Source organism: Patagioenas fasciata, chromosome 9 (assembly GCF_037038585.1).
Source record: "Patagioenas fasciata isolate bPatFas1 chromosome 9, bPatFas1.hap1, whole genome shotgun sequence".
Lineage (NCBI taxonomy): Eukaryota > Metazoa > Chordata > Aves > Columbiformes > Columbidae > Patagioenas > Patagioenas fasciata.
The window spans coordinates 6,527,395-6,545,080 of NC_092528.1; the positions used below are offsets into that span (position 1 = coordinate 6,527,395).

The 17,686-nt window shown below is 49.0% G+C and overlaps 1 protein-coding gene and 1 long non-coding RNA gene across 5 annotated transcripts in view; one reads left to right on the forward strand and one right to left on the reverse strand.

Annotated features, from left to right (window-relative positions):
• The window catches only part of LOC136105064 (uncharacterized), a 32,272-nt gene extending 28,952 nt beyond the window's left edge, over positions 1-3,320 (forward strand). For both annotated transcript variants that reach the window (XR_011740441.1, XR_011740445.1), the window contains one exon: positions 752-3,320. This is a non-coding gene — a long non-coding RNA (uncharacterized lncRNA). The remainder of the gene's footprint in view (positions 1-751) is intronic.
• The window catches only part of LOC136105063 (uncharacterized), a 70,405-nt gene that overhangs the window by 4,954 nt on the left and 47,765 nt on the right, over positions 1-17,686 (reverse strand). For all 3 annotated transcript variants that reach the window (XM_071812372.1, XM_071812370.1, XM_071812371.1), the window contains 7 exons: positions 16,073-16,302; positions 15,295-15,589; positions 14,286-14,442; positions 9,340-13,136; positions 6,855-7,125; positions 5,646-6,120; positions 4,477-4,597 (listed from right to left, as the gene is read on the reverse strand). The gene's annotated coding sequence lies outside the window, so the exon portion shown is untranslated. The remainder of the gene's footprint in view (positions 1-4,476; positions 4,598-5,645; positions 6,121-6,854; positions 7,126-9,339; positions 13,137-14,285; positions 14,443-15,294; positions 15,590-16,072; positions 16,303-17,686) is intronic.

A 17,686-nucleotide genomic window follows, 5' to 3' on the forward strand; every position in this document is an offset into this window, starting at 1 on the left:
CCTCTCTAGATGCAAAAATAATCAGTGTGGAGAAAGCCCAACCGGGAGTTGTATGACCATGGACAACAACCCAATGTCCAACATCTTATCAGCAGTGATGGAGAAGAACCGCTCCGAGCTCACAAAGTACCTCTCGAGTAAGAACCACTCCTTTTTGGGCTGGTTCTTGAGGAGGGTTTAACATTTTTAAACCCCTTGAGACTAAGTGCCAATTCATCAATGCATTAGGAACAGAACATTAATCTGTTCCTCCCATCCGCGCCTTAATTGTAACATTTTCCTTTTAATGAGGTGGAGCAGGGAAATGGGAAGGTAATTGCGGCAGTGCCAACGGAGGGTTTCCTTTATGATTTTAAAGCTAACGATGACATGAGGGGTGTATTATTTCTCTCCAAGAAAGTGTTTTCCCCTCAGAGGAGGTGGATTATCAGGACTAACCCCACGGAGGAGGTGGGTCTGCAGCACAGCTCCCACTGCGGCAGTGCACGAGGTAAGCGTATATAAAAAATGTATATGCTGATTACATATATATTATATTCACCAGGCTTTCCTCTGACACCACTCCTGGTTTCCCTACAATAAAACCACGCAAGGGACAGATTTTGCAGCTCTTTTGCTGGACAAATCACAAGTATCGATTGTCATAAAGGGTGATGCACAGTCTGGTCCCCTGGAGTCAGGAGTGATGGAGACATGAACGGGGCTCATTTCCAAACTGGTTTTGAAGTCCTTGGGTCTTTCTCCTCTGCAGGGACCCATTTCTTCATGCTGTCCATACTGTCCTGCAGCCTCTTCTACCCACGTCCCACACATCAAGTGGCTTCACTCTTTGTTTTGTGGTCCAAGGAAGAGGCAACCAGCAAATTCTTCAAGAGTCTTCAGAGGTTTGGGTGACATTGCTCGTCAAGCCATCAGCATCATTTTGGTCTTCCACCCACATGGGGTGAGGTTTCCCTTGGTGCCTCCTTCTCAAATACCTTCTCCATTTCTGCCTGTGCCATGGTCCTTGACCACCCAGCCTTTCCTACAAGGCAGGAATCACAGTGATCTGTTTCCTCCAACGTTTGGCATGGGGCTCACTTGGCTACAGAACATGCATTTTCATTCCCTCCTCTTCCTCAGTGCCTTTCTGCCCGGCTCTGACACCTCTTGCCTTTTTGTCCCGGGAGTACTGAAGTTGAGCCTGAGATGTGCCTTGAAAACATGGATGTTGCAGCCATATCCTTTGGCTAAAGGTGTAGAGAGAAGGAATGAACAAGGAGACATCTGAACCCACAGGCCTCGATGTCCTCAGAGTCCCGTCAGGCCAGAGAGGGGACAACAAGCAGCAGAGGTGTCCTCATCGTGTGCCGACCAACCTATGCTTCCAAAATGCTACCGATGAAAGGGTTTTGTGCCTCATGGCTCCGAGGGTCGCGAGTTATTTGTGGCTGGTTGGTAGCAGGTGATCCAAAGACCTGAGGAATGAGCGATGCTTGCAGGGACGTTGCTGAGATGTTCTCCCCTTCCCGGGGCTCTGTTGGTGGCGATGAGTTCAGTCTGCCTTGGAGCGGGGTGGCATGCTGTAAGAGTCCGTCTGACCGTGGAGCAGTATTTGCCTGACACATCGTCATCAGGAGCTGAGAGAACTGAGGCCATGACAGGAAGAAGAGATGGACAATGACTTGGAGAGAGGCCTGAGGAGAAGAATTGTGTTGCACAGGTCTCTCTGACCCGGGGGGCTACAACAGCTGCTGTGTGGACTTCGCCTGCTGCCTCAGTCAAACCAGCCCCCACCTCCTAAAAGGGATTGTTATGTGTGTCTCTCCAACCTGGGGACAATAACTGCCATCCAGAAGATGGATTCTCACCTGCTACCTCGGTCACATGCCCGCTCTCCACCTCCTCCCCAAAATAAAGGCCAACGAAGAAGAGCATGCCCAGAAACTCATCAAGGGTCCTGAGCTCACCCAACGGACCAGAGAGAGACCCCTGAACGCGAGGCCACGCAGGGTCCTGGCACACAGAGTGGAGATATTTTTTGGGCCTGCACAGTTAAGCCTGACTGCAAAACAAAGGCAGAGATTTGGCCTCAAACAATGGGAGTGGGGGGGGCTGAAGAGCATAGAAGATGACTCCAGAATGAACACCATTGAAGATCTTCCCACCAGACGATCCCGAACCACAGTGCAAGACCAGCAGGACTCTACAGGACCGGAGACCAGAGGGGTGCTTTGGAACTCGTCTAGTTGTAATCAAATCCTCATTTCCATCTTTCCTTCCCTTCTTCTTCTTCCTTTCCCCTTTTCTCTACTCTCTATCGCGTGCTGCTTTACAGGCAAAATAGTAAAGTAACCCTGTTTGATTGAATGATAACCCCTTGGCATTTTGGTTGCCTCAGTTTTGCGCTTCAAGATCAAGGTAGACAAACCCTCGTGAGACCACACACGCACAACCCTTTCAGCCTTATTTTCTCTAAATTCATCTAATCGCTTCTACACCATCGCTACGGGATGATCCAGCTGCAAGGTGCCTCCTTTTCTACCCATCACCAGCTGAAGCAAGTTAATCAGGCCTGGAAATTTGCCTCACGCTTTTGGGGAACTATTCCTCAAAAAATAGAAGTAGTGTTTTGGCCTAGAAACTTCAAATGTGATTTAGTACCTTGCCCGTAGCAAAGAGCATTGCCCCTGGAGAGACTGGGGCATCTTCCATTATTAACAACAGTGATGGAGTCCGCGTGGCAGATGTGTGCGTCAGAAATCACAGCTCAGGGCCCGGCTCTCTAATTGTTTTAATTATGCTGGGGCCCCGAGTACTGTTTGGAGCGCTGCTGGTGTCCCCCTGTCGCCTGTGCGGGGTTGACATCTGCAGCGGTGGCAACACAAGCGGAATTGCTGAAGGCATGGGGGACAAACGTGCTGGCGAACCCGCTACGGGCACGGCTGGGGAAGGGTGTCTCGGAAAGGATGAAGCAGCAGAACGCTGCGACAAATTGTGAGGGCAGAAACTCAGGGATTCAGGAAATTTCTTGCTGGTCTTTGGAGCGGTGGCTAGGGGTCACCAAAGACTCCAGCCCTTGTGCCCCTGGGTGCCCCAGAGCCTGCCGGGCTCTTGGGTGAGCACCGAGTTCATCACAAAGCCACCAAAAAGGCTGCGGGAAGGCAGGCAAGCACTTCTGCACTTCATCACACCTTGTCCAACCTCCCCTAGAGCCGACAGAGACACCGTGTCCTCCCCAGGCGGTCTTAGGGCGTGAATTCATAGAATCACACAATCATTTTGGTTGGAAAAGCCCCTCAAGATTGAGTCCAAACATAACCCACCCCTGGCACTGCCCCATGTCCTGAGAACTGTCTGTCCAACCCTCCAGGGATGGTGACTCCAGCACTGCCCTGGGCAGCCTGTTCCAATGCCCCACAGCCCTTTGGGGAAGAAATTGTTCCCCACATCCAACCTCAGCCTTCCCTGGCGCAACCTGAGGCCGTTTCCTCTGCTCCTGGTGCTTGTTCCTGGGGAGCAGAGCCCGACCCCCCCGGCTCCAAGCTCCTTTCGGGCAGTTCAGAGATCAGAAGGTCTCCCCTCAGCTCCTGCTCTCCAGCTGAACCCCCAGCTCCCTCAGCTGCTCCCATCACACTTGTGCTCCAGACCATTCACCTTCATCTCTGCCTTCACGTCTCCCATGTTCCCATTGTCTCCTCTAGTTGCTTTTCTTTCCCCTCCTGAGATGTCAGGACTGAGCATCCTCTGCCTTCCCCTCCCCATCCTGTGGTCACGGTCCCTCCATCCCCTTCTCTCCACTCTCCCATTCCCACCTTGATGTTCAGCTCCACCTTCTCCTCCCTCCCTCTCAGTAAAACATCTTCACAAGCTCAAACCTTAACTTTGCATTAAATCAAAGTCAGAACAGTACGCAAGGGCTCAGGAAAACGCGACTTAAATGGTGCCGTGCCCATTCACTTCAGATTAAGTCTACGGATGTAATTTACTGCATATAGAAACTGGAAGGCAGAGCGCAGCTCATTAATGTCTAGGATTATTACTATTATTGTACTAAAACAGAAGCTCTTTGTAATTTTACTTTTATTCCTAGTGAATGCAAATTTGCGAGACAAATAAGAAAGCCCGCCCCTACCAGTCCTTACGGGTCACTATTGATTTCAGGAGGGAAAATAAGAAGTCAAGAAAAACCAGCAGAACAAGAATATGCCAGGAGTCTAAAACCTCACAGAGGCAACAATTTAAAGGATTTCAAAGGCTGTTTTCATAAGCCTTTTGGGACTCAAATGTAGCGTATTGATTAAACTTCGGAAGCAGCTAAAAGCAGCTTCAACACGGCTAATTAATACAGTGATGCCCCGATGCCCCTTCCACTTGTTTTACCAAGCTTCAGCCTGTCAAATCAATTAATATTCACAGTGCTGATGAAAGCAGAAACCCCGTTTATCATTTGATAAACCGATCGATGTATTGACTCCCTCACCATAATTAACTGACCTGTCCCGTGGGTTCGGCGTGGTCCTTTTTTGGGGTGACACGACCCATCCGGGTTTGACTTGGCAACCCGAACGATGGCGTTTCCCATTCGTTTGATGCTGAGCCGGTTCTCTGCGGGCTCCTGGGCAAGGACATTTCAAGGAGAAAAGCCTGTGATCGTTCCCGGTTTGAATGGAGCCGCCTGTGCTCGCGGGACACCCTGATGGTGTTTAGGACGCGGTCTGAATGGCTTCCAGAACAGCACCCCTTCTCTGGGGGAAAAAATCCCTTTATTTCTGGACATTAAAGGCAAAATTTCACACAGGGATGCAATATCTTTTGGGTTTGCTGTCTTCTACCCACCCTTTGCTTGCAAACCACCACGCATGCCTCATTTACCCCCTTGGGAGAAGGCAGATGCCACCACAAGACCTTCTGCAAAGTCTTTCAGGTAATCCTGTATTACACACGTTGTATTTTGGGGCCGAGGAGCCAGATTTGCAGGTTTCTGCCTCGTCAGAGAAGGCGAATTCCTGGGCAAGGCAGGACCAGGCGGAGGGGACGTCATCTGGATGCTGTGACACCAGATACGGTGGAGAAATACGTGCTGGTTGTGCTACGACATAATTTTGGGGAGTCTGGTAGCTCGCTGGAGGTTCTAAATAACTTGTGGCTTTCAAAAGTCAAGCACAGGGATGTTGGTGCATATACTTGACTTTGGAGGAACTTTGATTTAAAGCAAGTTTTTGGTACCCCCCCAATAAACCGCCATGAGCTGTTTATCAAATTTTAATTCAAAGCGCCTCATACAAGGGAAGAAAAAAGGGGCAAAACAGCTGAATGAAATCATTTCAGCAACATCTGCTGCCTTTCCAAGATATTTCACCAAAAGCCTACAGAGATCAAATGTTTTTTCCTCTAATTAGAGCGCTTTCCTCACGAGCAGCACAAATATTATATATCGACACCTCCCTTGCTGCCCCGAGAGTCCCGTGGGACCGGTGGCATTGCCAACACACAATAACACACGGGTGTTCTCCTCGCTGCAAGTAAACAGCTTTTCCAAGAGGGGAAAAAGATGTTCCCTGCATCCCTTCCTCTGACCATGCTCCCCAATAATCCTCCCTAGGCCAAGGCAGCTCTGGTGATGCATTTACTAGAAAAAAACACGTGGTTTAATGTGAAAATACCTGCAGATAAAGCATCCTGGGTGCTGGGATGTCCCACGGGCAATCAACGTTTTCACCTGCTCGGCCTCGGGTACCAGCTCTGTCCGAACTCCTGGAGATGCTCCGGATGCTCATGGGTCGTTTTGGGGTCTACAACAATGAATTGATTTATTATAAATGCTTTAAGGAATAAAAAGGAAGTGAGAACTTCAGGCTAAAGGTTACGTTGTTATTCTAAGGCGTGCTCCTAGGTCGTGGTTCATGGAGTGTTTGTGTTGCTGCAAAATCAGTGCGAAAAGTCACCGCGCTGAAGAAAACAAATCCGGTTTTCAGCTTTTCTGAAATAAATATGTTGCAGGAGCGCCAAGGATCGCTGTTTCACTGCTTCTTTAGCCTCTGGGTTAAGACAACCAATTCAGATCTGCTCCACGTGGCCCACGGACGGGGACGAGCTCCGGAACGATCCCACCAGCCTGCGGATGATTGATGAGGCACGCTGCGAAGAGCAAAGCAAACCGGGTTGTTAGCTCTGATATTTAGAGATGATAAACAGCATGAGAAGGAGATTTTTTTTGTTGTTTTTTTCTTTTTCATGCCCCTACACAGATGCTAAACGAGTAGTATAGGCTTAAATTAAGAATAGAAAAATATTGGCTTAATACCAGGGGGGAACTTCCTGGCAGAGACATCTGTTGTGCTACAAACTGGCTTCCCAAGGGGAGGGCTGCAAATCCTGCTCTCAAACCACTGAACAAGGACCACGCTGCTCCTCCAGCAACGTGCTTATTGATGCCCCCCGTTTTCCAAGCTCTCCCTGCCTTGTAAGAGCAGGAGGTCTGGCAGGATATAAATCCATCATCCTCCCTTTTCCATGGGGGAAAAAGAACGTTTTCCTCTCCAGTTTCTCCTGCCTGCGCTCAGATGTTTTACCAATACCTCTCTAGGCTGCAGCAGCACAAACCATCACTATTTTGCCTGTGTTTTGTCCTTCGCCTGCAATTAATTCCTAGAAGGCGGCAATTACTTCAAGAGCACGGTGGGTATGGCATGAGCCACAGGCTGGCACAGGAGGATCCCAAATTTGGGTGTGCAAAGGGACCGGGAACCCGCGCACAGCGACAACCCCAAGCACACAAATCCACCTTAATTACCGCTCCCGCCTGCTAATTCGCTGATACCAATGTCTTCCAACACTGCCCCTGTGATCTGCTTCGTAATTGGGATCCTTACAACAAAGCCAAAAGGAGTTTGGCGTTTTTTTATCATTATTATTTTCTTCCCTCGCATTCTCTGGTAATTTTAATCACGGCGTCTGCAAAGGTCAAGTGAATTCCTCATTAGCCTCCAGACCAGCGGCTTCACCAGTGTCTGGAGTCCTTGAGATGAAAGGGAAGAGCACGGAGGGGGCGGAAGATGCTTGAGCAACCCAAGAGCCGTCGCATCGTTCCCCACGATGGATTTATCGGCATTATTTATTCCTCCACAGGGTGCAGCAACCAACCTGCAGGGGAAAACATCCCAGTGGTCAACCAGGCAGGTTGACTGGGGGCCCAGGTCACATCTGGGGAAGCCAGAGGGTATCTTGACATTGAGGTGACAGTTCAGCTCTAAAACCAGTTTTTTCGGGGTGGTTTTTTTTGGTGAAGAAAGGAAATAATTTCTGCTTTTGCATTTCCAGCTGTATTTTCACCAACGTGGGTTCCCTTGGCCATTTCCTAAGCGGAGAAGTCCGCAGCGATCCCTTGAACGTGCTGTTTTCTGGACCTTTCCTGGTGCTGTGCTTTGTCCTTTGGGGATGCTCCATAACCCCACCATGGCTGCGGGGTGCACGAGATGATGTTTAAGATCCCCTTGCCGGGCAGGCAGGGTTTCCAGGGTTTTATTGGGGGTCCCATTTCTAATTAACACGCACAGGTCTTGATTCTTCACCTGCCTGCTGTAACTCGCAAAGCTCATCCATTAAAAAATTCCCACTTCGGAGCTGTACATTAGTCAGACTCATTTGCCTAGAAACATGAAAGTCCCTTCCTATTTATCTCCTCATTTGAACTACATAAATAGCCCACAGCAAAAACTCCTCATCTTCCCCCTATTCCAGCCTTTGAAAAAGAAAAATTAGTGGTGGGTAATTATTTTTGAGGCAGATACCAAAATGATAATTTCTTAAACAATTACTTTGAAATATTAACAATTGTTCTCTAAATTCCAATTTAATTCCTGATATGAATTATAGTTTGTCAGATGTGTGCTTCTGAAACATTTGTTCTTTGAAAAGAACATAAAAAACGCCGGCGTAACCTTTTGGCTCCTCGCCCTCCGAGCACAGTAAAATGCCTTCGCTCCTGTTTTATCAACACAAATAATTAAAACACAAGAGAATGTTTGGGATTCGTACAGTTGTTTTTGGCATCTTATTCGTATTTATTTGATCTGTGAGATATCATTTTAATTAAAAGCTCGCTCTCTCTTCCTCTCCTCCCTGCCCAGAGAATGAATTATTTCTAATACCCTTGCTGCCTCATACACGCAGTGATGCTGGATGGGAGCAGCAAATCCCACTCAAAAGGGACCTGGGATGCTTTGGGAAGGGGAAAAACCCCTTGGGAGGGTTATGAACAAGGCGGCGTTTTCTCCCGCCCAGGGTTCTGTTTTTGGGCAGTGGGGTCAGGCTCTGCCCCCATGCGATGCTCGCAGGAGCTGCCAAGTCTCTCGCTGGAGCTCAGTTACTACAAAGACCTTTTCATTTCACTCTTCTCTTCCCTCTCCCTTTGCTCCCTATTGTACAGCTGCTCCTCTTCAGATGCAGCTCAGTGCGGTGGGTTAGAAGAAAAATATATGTATTTTTTTATTCCAAGAGCTAAATCTAGAGAAGGAGTTTCCCCACTGAATTCATGGCTTATCAGAGCCAGCCCGAAACCCCGTAGTTTATCTGAGTTTTCCCATGCGTGCCTGCCTTACGTTTGCACTGTGTGCTCTCTGCAGGCACATGAATTAGAAGTAACAGGGTCCAGAACAGTTTTCAGCAGGTCCCACGCACCTCAGCATCACTGGGAAATGTTGCCCTACATGGGCTCCTCTGGGACACAAATGCAGCTCCCAATACTATTAATAAAAGCTGTATTTGAAGTTAAATTATCCTTGTTTAGTGCTGGTATTGGTGTAAGCATTTGGGTTGGGTCCACATCCCTTTCTTTCTTCTCTACAGCTGCTCTGATATCAACTCGGTGGCCACTTAGTACCCCGGTCTCCATTCAGAAGGCATCTCCATAACGGAGGTGAAAATTCCTCCACGGTATAGGTCACCTAATTAAATGCTGGTACCTAGAATTATTTATGAGACTTTACAGCTATGCAAATTGAGCACTTGAAGCATTTTCCTAAGTATTTATGAGTAACCACGAGAAGATCAACCCGAGCCACCGACTGGAAGCAAGGGTTGGGTTTTCTGTCCTTGCACCTTTGGGAAACTTGCATTTTAGGTTTTATTTTTTAACAGGAGTTAGAGGTTAAATTCCACCAATTTAATGCAAAGAGGTCACTGAGTCTTTGCAATTCAAGGGTAAAACCTGGTGGCCATGGATATGTGTACTATCCTGGCATGGGGCCTATGGACATTATGGGGACCATAGAGGATTATCAGGGTCATGGGGCATCTCTCAGGGGTTTGGGGGGCTCTTCTCACCCCACAAAGGCAGAATGGGATGGGGGCACTCACAAGATCTCCTGGTGGTCCCTTGCACCATGGCTTGCGGCTGCAGGATGGTCAGCTCCAGGATGTGGCCACCTTCTTCCAGAGCAGAAGCCAACTGGAGAACAGGGTGCTTAAGGGTATAAAATACGAAGAAAACTCAGCAGGGTTAAACTACTGGGGTGCTGCAAGGCAAAATTAAAACTGAACAACGGGAATCCCCGGCGGCCACCTCCACCTTTCAGCTGCCCGTGTTGGCCAAGAAGGGAAGAGTCCCTGTGTTAATGAGCTTCCATTGCCCCCCAGGCTCAATCAAAGCCCAATCAGTTACAGAGAGGAAAAAACAAATAAAATGCCTCTTGTAATGGCTCCTTCGGGAGATGCACAGGGTGAGGACCATGGAGATGATGCCTCTGCTTGCCACATGGGCTGGTTTTACATAGAATCACATCACAGAATCAAAGAATCACTTTGGTTGGAAAAGACCCTCAAGATCATTGAGACCAGTCGTTCCCAGCCCTGGCACTGCCCCATGTCCCTGAGAACCTCACGTCCGTCTGTCCAACCCTCCAGGGATGGTGACTCCAGCACTGCCCTGGGCAGCCTGTTCCAATGCCCCACAGCCCTTTGGGGAAGAAATTGTTCCCCACATCCAACCTCAACCTCCCCTGGCGCAACTTGAGGCCGTTTCCCCTGGTCCTGGCGCTTGTTCCTTGGGACCAGACCCTTGACCCCCACCAGACGGGTGTTTCTCCTTGGAGGAACATCACCGAGCATGACATCTTCTAGTTTACATTTATTCTGTTTCTTTTCCACGTTTCTTCCCCCCTTCTCACTGGCCCCAGTCTCCAGACATCTCCAGACTTTCACAAGGATAGAAACTGCTTTCAAGTCAGAATAAGACAAACAAGGTCATTGGAAAAGATAAAAAATAATGAGTTCCTTTCTGCAGGACTCCGTGCTCATCTCTCCCACCCTTCCCCACTTTCATCTCGCTCCAGAAAAAGAAGAAAATAAACCTTTGCTAATCCCTTTGGGGCCCGGCCTCCAGATCCGCCTGTGATGCGGGTTGTAGCCCCAATTAAAATCCATTTATTGCCCATTGCCCAAAACCTCCCTCTTCCCCCTGGCCCAGACCCACCTCTCCATGCCCACGGCCACCAACCTGGTGTCTTCTCCTGTCTTATTTTTAAGTCCTCAAGATTGAAAAAGTGATTGAAGTTTTACTTAGTTTTAAATAGTTGATTAAAGAGCAGTCAGCAGAGAAGCAGAAAGAAGATCTTGGGCAATAAAGATGATTTTGGCCAAAATCGTCTTCACTTTGAGCAGCTCTAGCAAGGTCAACCCCCTTCTCCCGGGGGCTTACACTGACATGGGGTGCTCACCAAAAAGATTCAAAACCCAGATTTATTTTCACCAGAAAACGTATTTGTTCCTACACCCACACCAAGTTTTAAAAGTTGAACTTTTTTGCTCTGCTACTTTTTAAAAAGGAATATTATTCTAGCTGACGTTCTGAAATGACATTTCAGTCTGAAACGGAATAAAGCATTTCATTTGATCTAAAATTAATCGGGGTGGGGAGGAGAAGGGTTTATTTTAGCAGGGGGAAATTAAAATCAAAGGGTCTGTGCTTTGTGCTGATCCAAACCACTTCTTATTTGGGTTTTTTTACTGAGAAGTTTTCAGGTTGCTCAGAGCCCCGTGCGGCCTGGCTGGGATGTCCCCAGGGATGGTTCATCCACCACCCCTCTGCACAACCTGTTCTGGTGTTTTACGACCCTCAAATTACGTTTTATTTCAAATTGTATGTTAATATTAGCAATGGAGTTTGGAAACACCTTCAGCTGAAGTCCAGCCCAGCTCAGTGGTCCTGGGGGATCTTCACACCCCCTAGAAAGTTGAGATGGTTGGACATCCCCAGCTCCGGACTGATGTGGTGGTCTCATCAAAGACATTTTAAGTAAAAGAGGCTAAAAAAAGGTCACTCACTGCACATTTCAGCCTTCAGCAGCTCAGCCTGGATGGAGCGGCCGTGGTGGCACCTGTGCATTTCTGCACCAAGGCCTCTGTGTCACTTGGTCTGCCACCACTGCCAGGTTGGGAAGCCATCCAGCTCCCAGCAAAACCAGGCTGAAATACACCAGAAATTGACCCAAGCTTGGATGGACCAGCCAAGCCAGGACCACCGTGGGCTCGGTTTTGATGGTTGGGCCATCTCCAAAGAAGCCCCCCTGATCTGTGGGACCAGCAGCATGTCACATCTCCAGCTGGACACCAAGACACCAACTCCCTGAGTCCTTGCACTGGTCTGGGCTGCAGCCCCCAACTCCTGGGAGCCATCAAAGCCCCTCAGACCCTCCTCTTCCTCCTTGATGCCCAAATTCCAGCCTCAGCAGATGGGTTGTCACCTCGTCCGCCCAGGCCTGCACTGAAAACCACTGATGGAGTCCAGAGCCGATCAAATCTAAACAGCTTTAAATGAGAATTGCTCCGGAAAGCAAAGCAGAGAGTGGGGAGGAAAAGGGAAGGGGGTGCAGAGAGGAGCTCCACAGCTGTTTTGTTTCATGTCCTTTAAAGCTCCCGTTATGTTGGTTGGTTTTTAATTAAAATGGGCTTTTAGGAGGATGCTGAGTTTACTGCTCCTTGTCCTTGCTGGAGGGGAGGTGCATCTGAAGGCTGGTGGAGGGATGGGGGGCAACACTGCGGTCCCAAAATCAGGGCCCAACCTGTTGGTACATGCACGGGGAAGGGGAGATGCAGGAAAAAAGCATCAGCCCAACACAGATTCTGCTCAAGACCTTTAAATAGGGCAGGAACAGCTCCCAGCCCCGCTGCTCATGCCTTGCACATCTCAACATGTTGCACTCTACCAGCCCCGTGGCTTAAGGTTGGTGAGCAGCCCAGCTCATGGCAGCACAGATCTGCGTAAAACTTAATTCCTTTGCGTGGTAAAATGTGCCCCGAAAGCCTCACCTACAAAGGAACGCTGTGCTTTAATCCCGGCCCGCCTGAATTTTCTGTGTATTTGTAAAATAAATGATCCTTTCTGTGCTTAGCTAAAGCGGTTATTAATGTTTTCACAGCAGAAGAGACACGCATTGCAATTTCAGTGCCTGCTGGGGATGAATAATGAACATCTCAAAAAGAAAAGAAGAAAAATCAGCGTTTGTTTATAGGACATGGGTAACGAGAAGGGAGGGGTACGATCAACAGTTAAAACCACTGTTTGACCCACGCTTGGAATCAAAGCCCCCAAAAAGATCCCCAAATGTCATCACAGCCCCGCACCATTCCCCCGCATCCCCCAGCTGACGATGTGATGCTGAGCAGTGGGTAAATGATAGCGGCAAGATAAGCAGCGCTCCGCTCCACGCCGGGGCTTTGCACAATATCATGGTTCATTATAAAGCAACGCAAATACCCTGGCAGAATCCTAACCTAATGAAAGTCTTATTTTCCAGAGTAACAGTTCATTACTGGACTTGCTGTGCAGTCTAAACCCCTAAGGTGGGAAAAAAAAGAGCTATGCGGGGCTGCTGAATGCGCAGCAAAATCCTCATAGGCTTGGACATTTGCAACTGTGCTACATCTTGCTTTGCGGGAGGGAGGATGCTGCTTGCTCTGAACCAAATAAAGGGGATTTTTAGGACTCTAAGTGGGTTTTTTAGGTGTTTCGGGATACAAATGCTGTGTCTGTGCAGTGGCAGGTGAAACGCAAACGCCTCTGCCCAGGCTGGTACTCACCCGGGGACAGACGGACAAGCAGGAGTGTCCATATGCAGGTATCTGTGTGTCCTGGCGCAGCAGATCTCGCCGGCAGCCTGCATGCCAAAATAAAACACATTTAAAGATGTTGCACGATGGGCGAGGTCCAGAGCCCCCAGCTCGCTGCACCTTGCAGGAGTCACCTTCGAGCTGCCCTCGGGGCCGTACCTGAGAGCAGGACAGGGGCTGTGATTACAGGGAGACTTCCCAAAGCTGTGTATGAAATGAAAGCAGAGGATGAAGCTTTGTCCCCCAGCACACGGAGTCACAGCTCCCCATCACAGGTGACAACCTGCCAGGACCCTGCAGAGGCATGGCTGCTGAAGCAAAGCTGCTCCTCGTTTCCAGCAGCCAAGGAAAGCAAAATATTGTCATCTGTGCCTTTTTTCCCCTCTCATCTGTTCACAAATAGAGGGAAAAAACTGCAAAACAGCCTCTCCTCTGCAAGGAGGATCCCCGACCCGGACGAAGATGCACCCCCAAAGAAGTGATGCTTTCATGAGCGATGAGTCCAGCCCAAAACATAGGGTTGAGGCTGTTAATGCAGGTGCCTCCAGAGCAAATGTAGAACACACTCACACCCTCCTCCTGCAAAGAAAAAGGAAACAAAAAAGACCCACAACAAACCCGGACAGTGGTGCAAAGCTACAGTAACTCATCAGGCAACCAGACAAAGGAAACACCTTCCTGTTTTCTGCTCCTGGGGCGCGATACCCACGTTTTTCAGCTCATGAATCCTTTTGCCGATGTTATTTGGGGGTGTAAGAGGGAAAGTCCCCATGGCTTTGAGCAAGTCTGCAGCTGGGCAGGGCAACCCCAAGGTCTGGACATCGGCTCTGAAGCCAATGAGGGACATCAGAAACTGCGATTGCTCTGTTGGCAGCTGCTTCTTTACATTTGACAACCACCACCCTCCTCTTCACATGCATCGGCTATTCCTGACAGCCAGGCCTCTTTAAGATAACGAAGACTCGCTCTCAGAAATTTTGTGAAATTATAGTTATTTGCGCTTTTTCGCAGGAGGGAAGAGGGTTGGTCTCTGCTAATGGCACCAACTAAAACTCAGGTGTTTAGTCTAAAAGTTGTCTGTGCTCTCTCCGACTGAACCCATCTGTCATGGATACCCCTCTGGGACGGGACAAACGGTCTTCTGGAAGGACCTTGTTCATGTATGGGCTACAGAGAGAGCTAAAATGATCACAGACCTCATTTTTATGTGATTGGTGAGGTGAGAGGAATCCCAGGCCGTATGTTTAAACACATCAGTTCTTCCCGCTTGACATCCTTTGTGATTATTAGTAGCGCCTTGTTCTGTCCCCAGAGCGTTACTGAAGGTGTCCAGCACTGCAATGGGGAGTTTTGCTGTAAATGATAATAAGGATGAGTGTTCTGGGTGAAGCGGTGCAGCCTCCAAGCCCTGCTTGGCCTTCCCCAACGCTGGCATTTCCCCTCCTTTACACTTTTATCCCCAAAGTCAGTCTCTTTAGGTTAAGCCCAGATGAAATGCTGTCATCCCCTTCCCCACAGCAACAGCCTAAGGTGACAAAGACAGCCATGAACATGTATTTACTGATATCACCATTACACCAGCCCAATTCTCCTAGTCAAACGAGCAAGGAAACAAACACTAAATCACTGCTGGTTTTCAGTGCATGGGCTGAAGAACATGGGGATGGAGGAGGGAGGCGCTTTGCCATCTTTTAAACCAGGGATCAACAAGATCCAACCTCAGCCTCCCCTGGCGCAACTTGAGGCCATTTCCTCTCGTCTTGTTCGTTGCACCATGTAAAACCAAAAAGCCCAGTGTTTTCATCTCCACCTCCACCATCAGCTTGAGGAACGAATGCAAGTCATCCACTTCTACAGTTCCTCCTACAGAACAGGACTCATGGCATCAAGCCACCTTCAGATACCACATAAGGCTCTTTGGAGAAAAAAGGAACCTAAAACTAGTTGGTCTATTTATAATACCTGCAGGTAATGGCATGCTAATACGATTCATTAACACTCAGACTCCGCTCATTAGTGTCTTTCCACTCTTCCTTCGCAAGGCCCATATTTCTATTTTACACGTAATCTGTTTTATTAAGCAGCTTCTTAATAGAAAAAAGTATTATCTTCCATGCGGGTTTTTTTATAAATCCCCTCGAACTTAATTAGGCCCCAAAAGGTTCAAGGAAGTTTGGATATGTATCTAAACTTCGGAAAACTCACTTGTAACTCCACCGGTAAGGCATTTAAGTTTTACTGATCACTTCTACGTGCTCCACGTTCTTCCTTTATGTGATATCAAGCAATGGAATTATGTTGTGGGGTTTCTTTTCTGGGAAAGTACAGGGCTTTTGCAGTATCTCCAATGCATTCCTCGGCAGACCTTGCCATTCCCGCTGCTCCAAGCTCCCGTCCCTGCCAGGTACAGCATTTCTGAGCTGCCACTGCTCCTCATTACCATGAAACCATCAGCCACGCGTTCTTCTACTTTATGCGGAAATTGCAATTTCAGCTGTAGCTTTAAACAAACGGGAAAGCGTTCTGAAACACGGGCTTTTATTGAATTAAATATTAACATAAATACCGAGCTGAATGCAGCACCGGATTATTAATTTTAATATTTAATCCAACAAGAAACCTTATGGTTGTTTTAGGGTGGTTTATTTTCTTTAATCTAATTCATTTCCCGTCAGCGCCGAAATTAAGTTTTCTTAATGAAGGAAGGTGATCAGGAATGTGTGCTCTTGTGGTACAGAATATTAGGGGCTGGTGACTGAGAGCATGCAAATAATAAGAAGAGAAAGCAATAGCAGTAACGATACCCCTGTGTTGGCATGGACAAGAATAAAAGGGATATAATTAATAAGATGCACGGCTCAGATTAATAGGAGCCGGGGGAGATTAAAGAAAGCAAGTGACCCTTAAGTGTTTATCATTCAGAGAGAAAACAGCCCAGATGGCTCATTTTGAGGAAGGCGGCTTTAAAGACAGGCTCACCTACCAGGGATACTGGAGGATGCTCAGCCCAGGTGGGTGTTCTCCGGCCGGTGTGACCGTCCCCAGCGCCGCAGCGCGACACCGAAGCGGGGGCGTCGGCAGACACGCGCTTCCAGCTCCAGAGCCATCAGTTAAGGTGATGTTCCTCCTGCCAGCTCAGGCTGGCACGCCGGGTCCAACAATCCTTGCAGGAAGGAGACTGGGGGCACTGGGGGGTGGCCGCCCCCAGTCCGGCTGCAAGGGACACAGCAGGACATGTCTAGATTTTGGCGATGATGTTTTAAATTGAAGGAAGATAGAAAAGGAAGAAACAAGCGATGCTTTGGAAAACATGTTTTCCAGCAGCTGCAGCCAGAGTAAACCAGTCTAGCGCTTTTTTATTTACACCAGCTGGGGATCTGGTCCAGGAGCCTGGGAGGAGTCTCCCTGCCCCAAATGGAGCAGCATCCAGGCTTCAGACACGCTCTGTTCTCTGCGCTGATAGCGCAATAACCCAGGGGCAGTTGCATTTCCATTAGACACATCGCAGCAGGCAGAAAAATGCCGCCTTTTCTGATCCACGATCTGTGTCTCGGGTTTTCCTTCACCTCTTTGGACAACCGCTTCTTCTCAGAGGAACGACGAGGAGGGAGGTGAAGTTCTTGCTTTGGAAAGACGCTCTGTGATACGAGCTGGGTGTGCACAGAGAGAGAGGAAGAGGAGGAAAGAGGCTGCCAAGGCTGGAGGAGATGGAGCAGGAGAGCTGGTGGCAGGGGACAGCCAGGCTTCATTGGGATGCGGAGCTGCCCAAGCGAAGGAGCAGACAGCAGCTGATGCTGAATAGCAACAAGCTTTCCCAGCGCTGGGCAGCTTCCCTGCAATGATTTTCAGGCAGCGCCATCCATCTGGAACAGGGAGTTTCTTTGGAGACCATGTCCCTGTGCCTGAACCGTGCCCGCTCTTCCCCCATGTCTGAACGTGCCCCACTATTGGAACCTCCCGAAAAGCCCCAGGGATCCCCCAGCATCCAGCACTCACAGATGTCGGCCTCAGGGGAGAGGGAAAAGCCACACAAAGGGGCAGACTGGGCCAGAGGGGAAAAGATGCACAACCCTATTAGGATTAAGCATTATCACAGAATCACAGAACAGTGTGTGTTGAAGGGACGTTCCCAGCTCCCCCAGTGCCCCCCCTGCCATGAGCAGGGACATCTTCACCAGCTCAGGTTGCTCAGAGCCCCGTCCAGCCTGGCCTGGGATGTCTCCAGGGATGGTTCATCCACCACCTCTCTGGCCAACCTGGGCCAGGCTCTCACCACCCTCAGGGACAGCAATTTCCCTTTATCCAGCCTGAATCTCCCTCCTTTTGTTTAAAACCACTGCCCCTTGTCCTATCACAACAGGTCCTGCTAAAAAGTCTGTCCACATCTTTCTTATTGGCCCCCTTTAAGTACAGAAAGGCCACAATAAGGTCTCTCCAGAGCCTTTTCCAGGCTGAAAGGTCCAGCTGAAGGTCTGCCTGTGTGTCTCACCTTGCCAGCAGCCCAGTGAAGCGCCTGGAAGGGCTGATCAGCTCACGATGGGGAGGAACAGGTATTTCTGTCCCCGCACTGACACCGAGCAGAGCTGTGCACAGGCTC